General features: G+C 43.4%; 3 long non-coding RNA genes across 3 annotated transcripts; all 3 read right to left on the bottom strand.

Annotated features, from left to right (window-relative positions):
* Positions 1-466: 466 nt before the first annotated feature.
* Positions 467-3728, bottom strand: LOC142475309 (uncharacterized). Its single transcript, XR_012790871.1, has 3 exons — positions 3492-3728; positions 1944-2047; positions 467-711 (listed from the first exon to the last, which is right to left on the bottom strand). It is a non-coding gene; the product is annotated as an uncharacterized LOC142475309 (long non-coding RNA).
* Positions 3729-6991: 3263 nt separating this feature from the next.
* Positions 6992-10251, bottom strand: LOC142475310 (uncharacterized). The gene is made up of 3 exons (XR_012790872.1): positions 10015-10251; positions 8469-8572; positions 6992-7236 (listed from the first exon to the last, which is right to left on the bottom strand). It is a non-coding gene; the product is annotated as an uncharacterized LOC142475310 (long non-coding RNA).
* Positions 10252-13660: 3409 nt separating this feature from the next.
* On the bottom strand, positions 13661-16776 carry LOC142475311 (uncharacterized). The gene is made up of 3 exons (XR_012790873.1): positions 16540-16776; positions 14992-15095; positions 13661-13759 (listed from the first exon to the last, which is right to left on the bottom strand). It is a non-coding gene; the product is annotated as an uncharacterized LOC142475311 (long non-coding RNA).
* Between the last annotated feature and the right edge of the window lie 1843 nt (positions 16777-18619).

Below are 18619 nucleotides of genomic sequence, written 5' to 3' on the forward strand. Positions count from 1 at the left end.
CAGAGGCAGGGAGGCCCGATGTGTATATGAGCAGGTTCAAGATTATAAGAGATATCCCACACTTCAGCAAACATAGAAGGAGACACAGAGATAGGTGTAGAGAGAGACAGAGATAGCTCTATGTAGAGAGAGAGGGACGTAGAGAGAATGAGACAGATAGGCGCAGAGAGAGGGGGCGCAGAGAGAGGAGGCGCCAAAAGAGGGGGCGCAGAGAGAGGGGGCACAGAGAATAGGATATTAAAGAGTGCTTTTCATTGAGCAGTGCAGAAATAGCTGCAATAGAGGTCTGTACAAATGGTGCAGTGTGTAGACACATGCAAAGGTAGGGGAAGGAAAGAGGAGAACATGTGGATAAAAGCAGGAGTGTGGAAGTTAGAGAAATTAGAAAAGTTTAACAGAGGAGTGAGGAAACAGCAAGCAGAAAGAACAAGAGAGAGGTTACATTGGGATGACGTTCTGTGGTAAAGAGAAAATGCTAGGAGAGAGCTTTCAAATATTAGAGGACATGAATTGAGGGAGCAAATGTATAAATCAAAACCTGAGGGGGAGGTATAGCACGAAAGCTTGCACAGCAGATTATAGTCTTAATGTTGCGTGTACCTGTCAGGGTATTCAAGAAGTTAAATTCTCACAAGTGCAGAGTTCATGATGAAATGCTGAATCTAGTCCCCCTCCAATTTAATTTTAATATAACTTTTCCATTCTTCATTACTGCAAAAAGCAAACAAAACAAAACCACATTGCATTACTATTTTCAAAATGGATTGAATGGCATATTCAACAGTGACTGTGTGATGCCAATATTCCCCACTCACTCGTAGTGAAGCACATATTGTACTAGTGTTGAAAGTAGGCCGGTAGAGTCAGGTACGCAGTACTGATAAAACAATAAGTGCCCGTCGTAAGTACCAGCTCCGCAACAGTGCGGGCATCACATTAGTGATGTGGATGAACATATATGGATAAGCCCATATTAAGGCATCACGTGACCAGAGCCGTCACTGACTGGGTATACGTAAAGACGCAGGGAGATGCAAGGAAAGGGAGGGAGAGAGACAGGGAGAAGATGTGAAACGGAGGAAGGCACGGATGGAGGGAGTTCTTCCGAGCTTCTGCGGGCCTCTCTCTTTCACTGGTGCATGCCGGGAGCTGGTCCCAACATCCACAAAGTGTGTGTGTATTATTGGTTGTATTTTATGGGGGTAGGAGGGTAGTGTGTATATTGTGTGTGTGGGAGTATTATATTGTGTGTAGAGGTGCAGAGGAGAGTACTAGATTGTGTATCTTGTGTAAGGGTGTTGTGTATATTGTGTTTGGAGCTATAATATTATTGGGGAGATTAGTATTGAGGAGGTATTATAGTGTGTATTGTGGGGAGTATTAGTGTGTGTATTGTTTGTGGGTGACAGATGCTGGGGGTATGCAGCAATCCCTGCACTGAGGTCCGAGGCGGCTCTGCATCGCTCGCACGCACGGTGGACGACCAAGCATGTGCCCATGATAATCATGGCCTTAGAGGGATGAGTGTGTCAGAGCCTAGAAGGGGTATATATATAATGGAGGAGGGAGGAGGAAGGAGGAGGAGGGAGGAGGAGATGATAGCATTGTAAAAGTTAACAAGATAGTTAGTTTAAGCAGAAAGTGAGGAGAGGTTAGAGATAAGGGTAGATGTCAGAGGAGAGAGTTCAATTAAGCTGAGGTATCGAGTAGGACAGGGGTGAGGGGAATGAGAGGTGGTGGATGAGAGCAGAAGAGGTCATGAACAAATAGACCTTGTTAGTCAGAGAGCAGTCATTCCAGAGGGCACGTGAGAAGTGAAGAGTAAAGTGAGACATGGAATGTGGATTACATTAGATGGGTTAATACGCTTAGCAGGGAGGTGGAGAGAGAGAGGCAAGAGGCAGAGAGTGGTGCAGGGGTTGAGGAAGAGATGTTGCATGTACCTTATCAGAACATTAAAGAACATCAATTCACACTGGTGCAGAGTTGATGATGAATCCAGTTCACCTCCAATTCAATTTTAACAGAAATGTTTCATTCTTCATTACTGAAAAAAAAGAAAAGTAAAAAACATTTCATTACTATTTTCAAAATGGATTGAATTCCCCCAACAATGACTATGTGTTACCAATATATCCCTCTCAGTCCCACTGCAGCATATACTGTACCAGTGTGAAAGTAGGAAGGTACACAGTACCGGTAAAACAATACGTGCCGGTACTATGCACCATATGAATTATAAGGGGATGTAAATCTCCCAGTCTCTCTCCATATCCGCAACAGAGCGGGCTCCGGTCAGTGGCATGGATGCCCATATATGGGTATGCTCATATTTGGGCATCCCATGTCACTGACCGGAGCCGGCTCTGAGTATAGGGATATATGCGGAGACGCAGAGGTGCAAGGAAATGGGAGGAGGCACGGTGAGAAACAGGGAGAGACCACAGGAAGATAGAGGGCAACAACTTCCACAAGGTACTTGTATGGGTATAATTGTTTGTATTTTGTGCAGAGGGGGTAATTTCAGATAAAATACAATTCTCCACCCTCTACGAAACAATTCCACTTTGTTCAGTAAGCCAGAAAGTCTTGGTCCCATGTGGACTGAATTTAATGCAAATAAGGTCCTTAATACACAAGTAAAGAATAAAGTTACTTATTCTCTACTGTAAGAAGTGCCACATTGCCCACTATTTGGGTCCTGTGCCCAGATTGTGACCATGCATGGCAGAGGTGAGATTCCCCCAACTCCAATTTGCTACACTCTCCAAGAGAGATAATTGTGATCAGAGGTGGAACTAGGGGAGGGTGTGAGCAGGGTCACTGCCCAGGGAGTAACCTGACTGGGGGCACGGAAATCTCATTTAGTGCATATGTTGCGGCACTGCATTGATTGACCGGTCAATCTGCACTGCTGCCTGTCACAGTGACATCCTGATCGGGCACTGTGATCAGCTATAGCACTGACCCAGGTGAGATAGTTCAGCACTTTACAAGGAGGGAACAGATGTTGTGGGTGACAGATGCTGGAGGTAGGCCAAGACTGTTGGCCAGAGTAACGTGGAGACTTACTGCACTCTGCATGCCCATCCTCTCCCTGACATCAGGGGAAGGAAGTGGCCCTGGGGTGTGTGTAGGTATGCCAGATGTCAGTGTATGCATAAGTAAGTATGCCTGTGTAGTGGGAGGTGTAGGGGCGTTAAGCTGGAGGACTTAAAACAGGCACAAAAGCACATAGATACCTCTGATTATACCGCACCAAATGCTGATAATATCATGCTGTAGCTGCACTTTACAGAAGATGATGCAGATGTCATCATTGGTTGGTGGGTTCATTAAATCAATCCATCATATCATAACCACACTGTGCATATGATGTACTGAATCAGTAACACCAGGAAGACATCTCCATGTTAGGAGTAGAGTTGAAGTTAACAGAATATGTCCAGCACTGTGGTGTGTAGCCCATAAATAATAATTGTGCACATTACCAGAACAACATACTGTCAACTGCAAGATCATTTTGCTGCTTGTAGCGTATGCTCATCCTGTACAGTGTTGTAGTAGATCCGTCTCTTCAGTGTTCACTGCAACAAAAGTAAGACATTGCATTAATATTACAGACGTTTGGGGGCTGAAATCTCACTTCGCTGCGGACAATTTCCCTTTGCATAAGATTCTTGTGATTATGTCAATGATGATCAATAACTGCATCATAACACAGCCGCTCTATACAGAAGATGTACTTGCTCTCATTGGTCATGGAGGTAATACGTCACACAATGTACAGATATAGCAAGGATTATTTCTCCCACTTGTGCATTATGGCATTATGATGGGAAATGTTGTGAGATTCTGCATTATCAGCATCACTGAATCTTTTGGAAATTAAGTGATATTCTATGTTTTAATGCAATATTATGGGTGATCAGCCGGTAAAATAATAATAGCTTGCTGTATCTGTAGCCATGCTCTACCCATGATGTGCTGAACCAATGACTGCAGAGAGATTCAGAGTGCTAAACATGACTGGAACGCATCTCTGAATAATGGGCAGCAAAGCAGTGCAGAATAGGAGGTGAAAGTATTTAAAATGGAAGATCCTTAGCAGCTGTGTGGAGAGTAGACAGTACAGACTGACCAAGTAAATGGTAAAAGGAGTAACTTCAACATTACTTGGCTTTGTTCTCCACATTGAAGCTTTCCTCCTCTTTAAATCACTAATACTGATGCCATGTGTAACCTGTACTGAGAGTTATATAATCTACTGGCCTAGATGAAACCATATGATGCAAACAGGATCCATCCCACTCCAGATTCATAGAATTGAACCACCTCAACCTTTCATAACAATCACATAGAACTGCAGCTGTGCGCTACTGCACATGTTCTTGTTATGAATGGTAGTAGATGTGGTCCTTGGGTCTTTACTTCATACTGTAGCCACCCTCTACTCATGATGTATTGAATCAACGAAAACTTGCATGGTTCAGATCACAGGAAGGGGTAGAGTAGAGATGAAAATATTCAATGTGAAACCCGTAGCAGCCGGATTGTGTGGAGTCAATAAAACGACAAATACTAAATGGTAAATGAGAAATATACACATTGCTTATCTGTCTCTGTGTAGTAATTTTCCTTCTCTTCAACTGTCCTTCAAATTTTCTCTTTTGCAAGAAAAGGAACACATGGCTTCAATATTCACTTCTGTTCTGCAGTCATCCCTCCTGAAATAAAAGTTAAGCATTGCATTGTTATTATGATAATACATACAATAAACCTTGCTCCAAACCATTTGATGCAAAGCAAATCCACCTCCCACCCACAGCTGTGCTCCTTCTAGAGCATGCATGTCAAACTCCAGTCCTCGAGGGTCCCAAACAGGCCAGGTTTTCAGTAGGGATATCCTGAAAACCTGGCCTGTTTGCTGCCCTCGAGGACTGGAGTTTGACATCCTTGTTCTTGAGCTTCTACCACGCAAGTCATCCATGTGAGTGACACTGTACTGCAGTCCTGGTCTGCACACAATCTACTGAATCAATGACATCACACTGTAAAGGCAATCTACAAGATGTATTAGTTGTCCACACTTCCGAAATGTTACTTTTATGTCCAAATCACTTATTCCCATGACCTGATATTTGTATTTGTTATTTATAGGATTGTCACAAAGAGTTGATGAGGTCACCAAATGATAGTATGTAGAGAGAAAGAGAGATCTCAGAACAGAGCCCTGATGTATACCCACAGACAGATCAATAGAAGACGAAGACATGTTAGCAACAGAGATGGAGAATGTGTGACAGGAAAGTTATGATGAAAACCAGGATAGAACTGTGTTACGGATACCAAGAGAGAGTTTAGAATATGAAGGAGGAGAGTGATTTAGAGCATCAAACGCAGCAGATAGATCAAGTAGGATTAGTAGGGAAAAGTGACCTTGGGAATTTGCTTTAAGCACAGTCTGTAGAACGAGCTGTACGAAAGGCAGGTTGTAAAGGATCCAGGAGGGAATGTGATTTAAGAATGTTGACATTCTAGCAATTAGGAGACAAACAGCAGGAGGGATACAGGGCGGTAGTTAGTAAGGCACATAGGGTGTAGGTTGTTTCTGAGAAAAGGGTGACCACTACAGGCTTAAAGTAAGAGGGTAAAGAGCCAGAGAATAGGGAGGAATTGAAGATGTGGGTGAGAGTGGGGACTAAGAGATGCAGTAAGGTGTGAGGGGATACGATCTAGAGGGCATGTGGTAGAGGGAGAAGAGAAGATGATTAGCTTCCAGCTCTGTAAGAGAAGAAAAGGAGTCAAATGCAGAAGGAGAATTAGGTAGAAGGAGAGAAGGGGGAAGGGACAGAAGGAATCTCCTTGTGGGTGGCATCCACCTTGCCTCTGAAGTAGTCAAATGCTTGAGGAGAAGTGAAGGAAGGATGGCAAGTGTGAGGAGAAGGTTAGTGGAGGGAGTCAAATACAGGGGAAAAAAGACAGCGTAAATTAAATTTGAGTGTTGATGAATGTGAAAAAAAAGTAGTGTGGTTTGGCCCCAGAGAGCAGCTTTATACAGGACTGGAGACATTTTTACTGTAGAAAAATCAAATATCAATTGTGTGATTTCCTTCATAGGCATTAAGAACAGCGAGTGGAAGTGTGATGAACATGTTTGGGAATTTAGCCAAGGGTGTGGGCTAGAGGGACAAGTGTGTCAGAGCCTAGAGGGGGCATATAGATAGGAGGATAGCATTGTAAGAGTTAATAAGATTGTTAGTTTAAGCGGAAAGAGAGAGAGAGCAGAGAGGTTAGAGTAGATGTCAGAGGAGAGTTTAATTAAGCAGAGGCAAATCAGTGGGACAGGTAAGATGGGGTGAGGGGAATGACTGATTGTGAATGATGAGAGCAGAAGAGGTCATGTACAACTAGAGCCTTGTTAGTCAGAGAACGGACATTCCAGATGGCATAGGAGAAGGGAAGAGAAAAGTAAGGAAAGGAATGTGGATTACATTAGATAGGTTAACACTCTTAGCAGGGAGGCAGAGGCAGGGAGGCCCGATGTGTATATGAGCAGGTTCAAGATTATAAGAGATATCCCACACTTCAGCAAACATAGAAGGAGACACAGAGATAGGTGTAGAGAGAGACAGAGATAGCTCTATGTAGAGAGAGAGGGACGTAGAGAGAATGAGACAGATAGGCGCAGAGAGAGGGGGCGCAGAGAGAGGAGGCGCCAAAAGAGGGGGCGCAGAGAGAGGGGGCACAGAGAATAGGATATTAAAGAGTGCTTTTCATTGAGCAGTGCAGAAATAGCTGCAATAGAGGTCTGTACAAATGGTGCAGTGTGTAGACACATGCAAAGGTAGGGGAAGGAAAGAGGAGAACATGTGGATAAAAGCAGGAGTGTGGAAGTTAGAGAAATTAGAAAAGTTTAACAGAGGAGTGAGGAAACAGCAAGCAGAAAGAACAAGAGAGAGGTTACATTGGGATGACGTTCTGTGGTAAAGAGAAAATGCTAGGAGAGAGCTTTCAAATATTAGAGGACATGAATTGAGGGAGCAAATGTATAAATCAAAACCTGAGGGGGAGGTATAGCACGAAAGCTTGCACAGCAGATTATAGTCTTAATGTTGCGTGTACCTGTCAGGGTATTCAAGAAGTTAAATTCTCACAAGTGCAGAGTTCATGATGAAATGCTGAATCTAGTCCCCCTCCAATTTAATTTTAATATAACTTTTCCATTCTTCATTACTGCAAAAAGCAAACAAAACAAAACCACATTGCATTACTATTTTCAAAATGGATTGAATGGCATATTCAACAGTGACTGTGTGATGCCAATATTCCCCACTCACTCGTAGTGAAGCACATATTGTACTAGTGTTGAAAGTAGGCCGGTAGAGTCAGGTACGCAGTACTGATAAAACAATAAGTGCCCGTCGTAAGTACCAGCTCCGCAACAGTGCGGGCATCACATTAGTGATGTGGATGAACATATATGGATAAGCCCATATTAAGGCATCACGTGACCAGAGCCGTCACTGACTGGGTATACGTAAAGACGCAGGGAGATGCAAGGAAAGGGAGGGAGAGAGACAGGGAGAAGATGTGAAACGGAGGAAGGCACGGATGGAGGGAGTTCTTCCGAGCTTCTGCGGGCCTCTCTCTTTCACTGGTGCATGCCGGGAGCTGGTCCCAACATCCACAAAGTGTGTGTGTATTATTGGTTGTATTTTATGGGGGTAGGAGGGTAGTGTGTATATTGTGTGTGTGGGAGTATTATATTGTGTGTAGAGGTGCAGAGGAGAGTACTAGATTGTGTATCTTGTGTAAGGGTGTTGTGTATATTGTGTTTGGAGCTATAATATTATTGGGGAGATTAGTATTGAGGAGGTATTATAGTGTGTATTGTGGGGAGTATTAGTGTGTGTATTGTTTGTGGGTGACAGATGCTGGGGGTATGCAGCAATCCCTGCACTGAGGTCCGAGGCGGCTCTGCATCGCTCGCACGCACGGTGGACGACCAAGCATGTGCCCATGATAATCATGGCCTTAGAGGGATGAGTGTGTCAGAGCCTAGAAGGGGTATATATATAATGGAGGAGGGAGGAGGAAGGAGGAGGAGGGAGGAGGAGATGATAGCATTGTAAAAGTTAACAAGATAGTTAGTTTAAGCAGAAAGTGAGGAGAGGTTAGAGATAAGGGTAGATGTCAGAGGAGAGAGTTCAATTAAGCTGAGGTATCGAGTAGGACAGGGGTGAGGGGAATGAGAGGTGGTGGATGAGAGCAGAAGAGGTCATGTACAAATAGACCTTGTTAGTCAGAGAGCAGTCATTCCAGAGGGCACGTGAGAAGTGAAGAGTAAAGTGAGACATGGAATGTGGATTACATTAGATGGGTTAATACGCTTAGCAGGGAGGTGGAGAGAGAGAGGCAAGAGGCAGAGAGTGGTGCAGGGGTTGAGGAAGAGATGTTGCATGTACCTTATCAGAACATTAAAGAACATCAATTCACACTGGTGCAGAGTTGATGATGAATCCAGTTCACCTCCAATTCAATTTTAACAGAAATGTTTCATTCTTCATTACTGAAAAAAAAGAAAAGTAAAAAACATTTCATTACTATTTTCAAAATGGATTGAATTCCCCCAACAATGACTATGTGTTACCAATATATCCCTCTCAGTCCCACTGCAGCATATACTGTACCAGTGTGAAAGTAGGAAGGTACACAGTACCGGTAAAACAATACGTGCCGGTACTATGCACCATATGAATTATAAGGGGATGTAAATCTCCCAGTCTCTCTCCATATCCGCAACAGAGCGGGCTCCGGTCAGTGGCATGGATGCCCATATATGGGTATGCTCATATTTGGGCATCCCATGTCACTGACCGGAGCCGGCTCTGAGTATAGGGATATATGCGGAGACGCAGAGGTGCAAGGAAATGGGAGGAGGCACGGTGAGAAACAGGGAGAGACCACAGGAAGATAGAGGGCAACAACTTCCACAAGGTACTTGTATGGGTATAATTGTTTGTATTTTGTGCAGAGGGGGTAATTTCAGATAAAATACAATTCTCCACCCTCTACGAAACAATTCCACTTTGTTCAGTAAGCCAGAAAGTCTTGGTCCCATGTGGACTGAATTTAATGCAAATAAGGTCCTTAATACACAAGTAAAGAATAAAGTTACTTATTCTCTACTGTAAGAAGTGCCACATTGCCCACTATTTGGGTCCTGTGCCCAGATTGTGACCATGCATGGCAGAGGTGAGATTCCCCCAACTCCAATTTGCTACACTCTCCAAGAGATAATTGTGATCAGAGGTGGAACTAGGGGAGGGTGTGAGCAGGGTCACTGCCCAGGGAGTAACCTGACTGGGGGCACGGAAATCTCATTTAGTGCATATGTTGCGGCACTGCATTGATTGACCGGTCAATCTGCACTGCTGCCTGTCACAGTGACATCCTGATCGGGCACTGTGATCAGCTATAGCACTGACCCAGGTGAGATAGTTCAGCACTTTACAAGGAGGGAACAGATGTTGTGGGTGACAGATGCTGGAGGTAGGCCAAGACTGTTGGCCAGAGTAACGTGGAGACTTACTGCACTCTGCATGCCCATCCTCTCCCTGACATCAGGGGAAGGAAGTGGCCCTGGGGTGTGTGTAGGTATGCCAGATGTCAGTGTATGCATAAGTAAGTATGCCTGTGTAGTGGGAGGTGTAGGGGCGTTAAGCTGGAGGACTTAAAACAGGCACAAAAGCACATAGATACCTCTGATTATACCGCACCAAATGCTGATAATATCATGCTGTAGCTGCACTTTACAGAAGATGATGCAGATGTCATCATTGGTTGGTGGGTTCATTAAATCAATCCATCATATCATAACCACACTGTGCATATGATGTACTGAATCAGTAACACCAGGAAGACATCTCCATGTTAGGAGTAGAGTTGAAGTTAACAGAATATGTCCAGCACTGTGGTGTGTAGCCCATAAATAATAATTGTGCACATTACCAGAACAACATACTGTCAACTGCAAGATCATTTTGCTGCTTGTAGCGTATGCTCATCCTGTACAGTGTTGTAGTAGATCCGTCTCTTCAGTGTTCACTGCAACAAAAGTAAGACATTGCATTAATATTACAGACGTTTGGGGGCTGAAATCTCACTTCGCTGCGGACAATTTCCCTTTGCATAAGATTCTTGTGATTATGTCAATGATGATCAATAACTGCATCATAACACAGCCGCTCTATACAGAAGATGTACTTGCTCTCATTGGTCATGGAGGTAATACGTCACACAATGTACAGATATAGCAAGGATTATTTCTCCCACTTGTGCATTATGGCATTATGATGGGAAATGTTGTGAGATTCTGCATTATCAGCATCACTGAATCTTTTGGAAATTAAGTGATATTCTATGTTTTAATGCAATATTATGGGTGATCAGCCGGTAAAATAATAATAGCTTGCTGTATCTGTAGCCATGCTCTACCCATGATGTGCTGAACCAATGACTGCAGAGAGATTCAGAGTGCTAAACATGACTGGAACGCATCTCTGAATAATGGGCAGCAAAGCAGTGCAGAATAGGAGGTGAAAGTATTTAAAATGGAAGATCCTTAGCAGCTGTGTGGAGAGTAGACAGTACAGACTGACCAAGTAAATGGTAAAAGGAGTAACTTCAACATTACTTGGCTTTGTTCTCCACATTGAAGCTTTCCTCCTCTTTAAATCACTAATACTGATGCCATGTGTAACCTGTACTGAGAGTTATATAATCTACTGGCCTAGATGAAACCATATGATGCAAACAGGATCCATCCCACTCCAGATTCATAGAATTGAACCACCTCAACCTTTCATAACAATCACATAGAACTGCAGCTGTGCGCTACTGCACATGTTCTTGTTATGAATGGTAGTAGATGTGGTCCTTGGGTCTTTACTTCATACTGTAGCCACCCTCTACTCATGATGTATTGAATCAACGAAAACTTGCATGGTTCAGATCACAGGAAGGGGTAGAGTAGAGATGAAAATATTCAATGTGAAACCCGTAGCAGCCGGATTGTGTGGAGTCAATAAAACGACAAATACTAAATGGTAAATGAGAAATATACACATTGCTTATCTGTCTCTGTGTAGTAATTTTCCTTCTCTTCAACTGTCCTTCAAATTTTCTCTTTTGCAAGAAAAGGAACACATGGCTTCAATATTCACTTCTGTTCTGCAGTCATCCCTCCTGAAATAAAAGTTAAGCATTGCATTGTTATTATGATAATACATACAATAAACCTTGCTCCAAACCATTTGATGCAAAGCAAATCCACCTCCCACCCACAGCTGTGCTCCTTCTAGAGCATGCATGTCAAACTCCAGTCCTCGAGGGTCCCAAACAGGCCAGGTTTTCAGTAGGGATATCCTGAAAACCTGGCCTGTTTGCTGCCCTCGAGGACTGGAGTTTGACATCCTTGTTCTTGAGCTTCTACCACGCAAGTCATCCATGTGAGTGACACTGTACTGCAGTCCTGGTCTGCACACAATCTACTGAATCAATGACATCACACTGTAAAGGCAATCTACAAGATGTATTAGTTGTCCACACTTCCGAAATGTTACTTTTATGTCCAAATCCCTTATTCCCATGACCTGATATTTGTATTTGTTATTTATAGGATTGTCACAAAGAGTTGATGAGGTCACCAAATGATAGTATGTAGAGAGAAAGAGAGATCTCAGAACAGAGCCCTGATGTATACCCACAGACAGATCAATAGAAGACGAAGACATGTTAGCAACAGAGATGGAGAATGTGTGACAGGAAAGTTATGATGAAAACCAGGATAGAACTGTGTTACGGATACCAAGAGAGAGTTTAGAATATGAAGGAGGAGAGTGATTTAGAGCATCAAACGCAGCAGATAGATCAAGTAGGATTAGTAGGGAAAAGTGACCTTGGGAATTTGCTTTAAGCACAGTCTGTAGAACGAGCTGTACGAAAGGCAGGTTGTAAAGGATCCAGGAGGGAATGTGATTTAAGAATGTTGACATTCTAGCAATTAGGAGACAAACAGCAGGAGGGATACAGGGCGGTAGTTAGTAAGGCACATAGGGTGTAGGTTGTTTCTGAGAAAAGGGTGACCACTACAGGCTTAAAGTAAGAGGGTAAAGAGCCAGAGAATAGGGAGGAATTGAAGATGTGGGTGAGAGTGGGGACTAAGAGATGCAGTAAGGTGTGAGGGGATACGATCTAGAGGGCATGTGGTAGAGGGAGAAGAGAAGATGATTAGCTTCCAGCTCTGTAAGAGAAGAAAAGGAGTCAAATGCAGAAGGAGAATTAGGTAGAAGGAGAGAAGGGGGAAGGGACAGAAGGAATCTCCTTGTGGGTGGCATCCACCTTGCCTCTGAAGTAGTCAAATGCTTGAGGAGAAGTGAAGGAAGGATGGCAAGTGTGAGGAGAAGGTTAGTGGAGGGAGTCAAATACAGGGGAAAAAAGACAGCGTAAATTAAATTTGAGTGTTGATGAATGTGAAAAAAAAGTAGTGTGGTTTGGCCCCAGAGAGCAGCTTTATACAGGACTGGAGACATTTTTACTGTAGAAAAATCAAATATCAATTGTGTGATTTCCTTCATAGGCATTAAGAACAGCGAGTGGAAGTGTGATGAACATGTTTGGGAATTTAGCCAAGGGTGTGGGCTAGAGGGACAAGTGTGTCAGAGCCTAGAGGGGGCATATAGATAGGAGGATAGCATTGTAAGAGTTAATAAGATTGTTAGTTTAAGCGGAAAGAGAGAGAGAGCAGAGAGGTTAGAGTAGATGTCAGAGGAGAGTTTAATTAAGCAGAGGCAAATCAGTGGGACAGGTAAGATGGGGTGAGGGGAATGACTGATTGTGAATGATGAGAGCAGAAGAGGTCATGTACAACTAGAGCCTTGTTAGTCAGAGAACGGACATTCCAGATGGCATAGGAGAAGGGAAGAGAAAAGTAAGGAAAGGAATGTGGATTACATTAGATAGGTTAACACTCTTAGCAGGGAGGCAGAGGCAGGGAGGCCCGATGTGTATATGAGCAGGTTCAAGATTATAAGAGATATCCCACACATCAGCAAACATAGAAGGAGACACAGAGATAGGTGTAGAGAGAGACAGAGATAGCTCTATGTAGAGAGAGAGGGACGTAGAGAGAATGAGACAGATAGGCGCAGAGAGAGGGGGCGCAGAGAGAGGAGGCGCCAAAAGAGGGGGCGCAGAGAGAGGGGGCACAGAGAATAGGATATTAAAGAGTGCTTTTCATTGAGCAGTGCAGAAATAGCTGCAATAGAGGTCTGTACAAATGGTGCAGTGTGTAGACACATGCAAAGGTAGGGGAAGGAAAGAGGAGAACATGTGGATAAAAGCAGGAGTGTGGAAGTTAGAGAAATTAGAAAAGTTTAACAGAGGAGTGAGGAAACAGCAAGCAGAAAGAACAAGAGAGAGGTTACATTGGGATGACGTTCTGTGGTAAAGAGAAAATGCTAGGAGAGAGCTTTCAAATATTAGAGGACATGAATTGAGGCAGCAAATGTATAAATCAAAACCTGAGGGGGAGGTATAGCACGAAAGCTTGCACAGCAGATTATAGTCTTAATGTTGCGTGTACCTGTCAGGGTATTCAAGAAGTTAAATTCTCACAAGTGCAGAGTTCATGATGAAATGCTGAATCTAGTCCCCCTCCAATTTAATTTTAATATAACTTTTCCATTCTTCATTACTGCAAAAAGCAAACAAAACAAAACCACATTGCATTACTATTTTCAAAATGGATTGAATGGCATATTCAACAGTGACTGTGTGATGCCAATATTCCCCACTCACTCGTAGTGAAGCACATATTGTACTAGTGTTGAAAGTAGGCCGGTAGAGTCAGGTACGCAGTACTGATAAAACAATAAGTGCCCGTCGTAAGTACCAACTCCGCAAGAGTGCGGGCATCACATTAGTGACGTGGATGAACATATATGGATAAGCCCATATTAAGGCATCACGTGACCAGAGCCGTCACTGACTGGGTATACGTAAAGACGCAGGGAGATGCAAGGAAAGGGAGGGAGAGAGACAGGGAGAAGATGTGAAACGGAGGGAGGCACGGATGGAGGGAGTTCTTCCGAGCTTCTGCGGGCCTCTCTCTTTCACTGGTGCATGCCGGGAGCTGGTCCCAACATCCACAAAGTGTGTGTGTATTATTGGTTGTATTTTATGGGGGTAGGAGGGTAGTGTGTATATTGTGTGTGTGGGAGTATTATATTGTGTGTAGAGGTGCAGAAGAGAGTACTAGATTGTGTATCTTGTGTAAGGGTGTTGTGTATATTGTGTTTGGAGCTATAATATTATTGGGGAGATTAGTATTGAGGAGGTATTATAGTGTGTATTGTGGGGAGTATTAGTGTGTGTATTGTTTGTGGGTGACAGATGCTGGGGGTATGCAGCAATCCCTGCACTGAGGTCCGAGGCGGCTCTGCATCGCTCGCACGCACTGTGGACGACCAAGCATGTGCCCATGATAATCATGGCCTTAGAGGGATGAGTGTGTCAGAGCCTAGAAGGGGTATATATATAATGGAGGAGGGAGGAGGAAGGAGGAGGAGGGAGGAGGAGATGATAGCATTGTAAAAGTTAACAAGATAGTTAGTTTAAGCAGAAAGTGAGGAGAGGTTAGAGATAAGGGTAGATGTCAGAGGAGAGAGTTCAATTAAGCTGAGGTATCGAGTAGGACAGGGGTGAGGGGAATGAGAGGTGGTGGATGAGAGCAGAAGAGGTCATGTACAAATAGACCTTGTTAGTCAGAGAGCAGTCATTCCAGAGGGCACGTGAGAAGTGAAGAGTAAAGTGAGACATGGAATGTGGATTACATTAGATGGGTTAATATGCTTAGCAGGGAGGTGGAGAGAGAGAGGCAAGAGGCAGAGAGTGGTGCAGGGGTTGAGGAAGAGATGTTGCATGTACCTTATCAGAACATTAAAGAACATCAATTCACACTGGTGCAGAGTTGATGATGAATCCAGTTCACCTCCAATTCAATTTTAACAGAAATGTTTCATTCTTCATTACTGAAAAAAAAGAAAAGTAAAAAACAATGCATTACTATTTTCAAAATGGATTGAATTCCCCCACCAATGACTATGTGTTACCAATATATCCCTCTCAGTCCCACTGCAGCATATACTGTACCAGTGTGAAAGTAGGAAGGTACACAGTACCGGTAAAACAATACGTGCCGGTACTATGCACCATATGAATTATAAGGGGATGTAAATCTCCCAGTCTCTCTCCATATCCGCAACAGAGCGGGCTCCGGTCAGTGGCATGGATGCCCATATATGGGTATGCTCATATTTGGGCATCCCATGTCACTGACCGGAGCCGGCTCTGAGTATAGGGATATATGCGGAGACGCAGAGGTGCAAGGAAATGGGAGGAGGCACGGTGAGAAACAGGGAGAGACCACAGGAAGATAGAGGGCAACAACTTCCACAAGGTACTTGTATGGGTATAATTGTTTGTATTTTGTGCAGAGGGGGTAATTTCAGATAAAATACAATTCTCCACCCTCTACGAAACAATTCCACTTTGTTCAGTAAGCCAGAAAGTCTTGGTCCCATGTGGACTGAATTTAATGCAAATAAGGTCCTTAATACACAAGTAAAGAATAAAGTTACTTATTCTCTACTGTAAGAAGTGCCACATTGCCCACTATTTGGGTCCTGTGCCCAGATTGTGACCATGCATGGCAGAGGTGAGATTCCCCCAACTCCAATTTGCTACACTCTCCAAGAGAGATAATTGTGATCAGAGGTGGAACTAGGGGAGGGTGTGAGCAGGGTCACTGCCCAGGGAGTAACCTGACTGGGGGCACGGAAATCTCATTTAGTGCATATGTTGCGGCACTGCATTGATTGACCGGTCAATCTGCACTGCTGCCTGTCACAGTGACATCCTGATCGGGCACTGTGATCAGCTATAGCACTGACCCAGGTGAGATAGTTCAGCACTTTACAAGGAGGGAACAGATGTTGTGGGTGACAGATGCTGGAGGTAGGCCAAGACTGTTGGCCAGAGTAACGTGGAGACTTACTGCACTCTGCATGCCCATCCTCTCCCTGACATCAGGGGAAGGAAGTGGCCCTGGGGTGTGTGTAGGTATGCCAGATGTCAGTGTATGCATAAGTAAGTATGCCTGTGTAGTGGGAGGTGTAGGGGCGTTAAGCTGGAGGACTTAAAACAGGCACAAAAGCACATAGATACCTCTGATTATACCGCACCAAATGCTGATAATATCATGCTGTAGCTGCACTTTACAGAAGATGATGCAGATGTCATCATTGGTTGGTGGGTTCATTAAATCAATCCATCATATCATAACCACACTGTGCATATGATGTACTGAATCAGTAACACCAGGAAGACATCTCCATGTTAGGAGTAGAGTTGAAGTTAACAGAATATGTCCAGCACTGTGGTGTGTAGCCCATAAATAATAATTGTGCACATTACCAGAACAACATACTGTCAACTGCAAGATCATTTTGCTGCTTGTAGCGTATGCTCATCCTGTACAGTGTTGTAGTAGATCCGTCTCTTCAGTGTTCACTGCAACAAAAGTAAGACATTGCATTAATATTACAGACGTTTGGGGGCTGAAATCTCACTTCGCTGCGGACAATTTCCCTTTGCATAAGATTCTTGTGATTATGTCAATGATGATCAATAACTGCATCATAACACAGCCGCTCTATACAGAAGATGTACTTGCTCTCAATGGTCATGGAGGTAATACGTCACACAATGTACAGATATAGCAAGGATTATTTCTCCCACTGGTGCATTATGGCATTATGATGGGAAATGTTGTGAGATTGTGCATTATCAGCATCACTGAATCTTTTGGAAATTAAGTGATATTCTATGTTTTAATGCAATATTATGGATGATCAGCCGGTAAAATAATAATAGCTTGCTGTATCTGTAGCCATGCTCTACCCATGATGTGCTGAACCAAAGACTGCAGAGAGATTCAGAGTGGTAAACATGACTGGAACGCATCTCTGAATAATGGGCAGCAAAGCAGTGCAGAATAGGAGGTGAAAGTATTTAAAATGGAAGATCCTTAGCAGCTGTGTGGGGAGTAGACAGTACAGACTGACCAAGTAAATGGTAAAAGGAGTAACTTCAACATTACTTGGCTTTGTTCTCCACATTGAAGCTTTCCTCCTCTTTAAATCACTAATACTGATGCCATGTGTAACCTGTACTGAGAGTTATATAATCTACTGGCCTAGATGAAACCATACGATGCAAACAGGATCCATCCCACTCCAGATTCATAGAATTGAACCACCTTAACCTTTCATAACAATCACATAGAACTGCAGCTGTGCGCTACTGCACATGTTCTTGTTATGAATGGTAGTAGATGTGGTCCTTGGGTCTTTACTTCATACTGTAGCCACCCTCTACTCATGATGTATTGAATCAACGAAAACTTGCATGGTTCAGATCACAGGAAGGGGTAGAGTAGAGATGAAAATATTCAATGTGAAACCCGTAGCAGCCGGATTGTGTGGAGTCAATAAAACGACAAATACTAAATGGTAAATGAGAAATATACACATTGCTTATCTGTCTCTGTGTAGTAATTTTCCTTCTCTTCAACTGTCCTTCAAATTTTCTCTTTTGCAAGAAAAGGAACACATGGCTTCAATATTCACTTCTGTTCTGCAGTCATCCCTCCTGAAATAAAAGTTAAGCATTGCATTGTTATTATGATAATACATACAATAAACCTTGCTCCAAACCATTTGATGCAAAGCAAATCCACCTCCCACCCACAGCTGTGCTCCTTCTAGAGCATGCATGTCAAACTCCAGTCCTCGAGGGTCCCAAACAGGCCAGGTTTTCAGTAGGGATATCCTGAAAACCTGGCCTGTTTGCTGCCCTCGAGGACTGGAGTTTGACATCCTTGTTCTTGAGCTTCTACCACGCAAGTCATCCATGTGAGTGACACTGTACTGCAGTCCTGGTCTGCACACAATCTACTGAATCAATGACATCACACTGTAAAGGCAATCTACAAGATGTATTAGTTGTCCACACTTCCGAAATGTTACTTTTATGTCCAAATCACTTATTCCCATGACCTGATATTTGTATTTGTTATTTATAGGATTGTCACAAAGAGTTGATGAGGTCACCAAATGATAGTATGTAGAGAGAAAGAGAGATCTCAGAACAGAGCCCTGATGTATACCCACAGACAGATCAATAGAAGACGAAGACATGTTAGCAACAGAGATGGAGAATGTGTGACAGGAAAGTTATGATGAAAACCAGGATAGAACTGTGTTACGGATACCAAGAGAGAGTTTAGTATATGAAGGAGGAGAGTGATTTAGAGCATCAAACGCAGCAGATAGATCAAGTAGGATTAGTAGGGAAAAGTGACCTTGGGAATTTGCTTTAAGCACAGTCTGTAGAACGAGCTGTACGAAAGGCAGGTTGTAAAGGATCCAGGAGGGAATGTGATTTAAGAATGTTGACATTCTAGCAATTAGGAGACAAACAGCAGGAGGGATAC

The sequence above is a fragment of the Ascaphus truei genome, unplaced genomic scaffold, assembly GCF_040206685.1.
Source record: "Ascaphus truei isolate aAscTru1 unplaced genomic scaffold, aAscTru1.hap1 HAP1_SCAFFOLD_1143, whole genome shotgun sequence".
Lineage (NCBI taxonomy): Eukaryota > Metazoa > Chordata > Amphibia > Anura > Ascaphidae > Ascaphus > Ascaphus truei.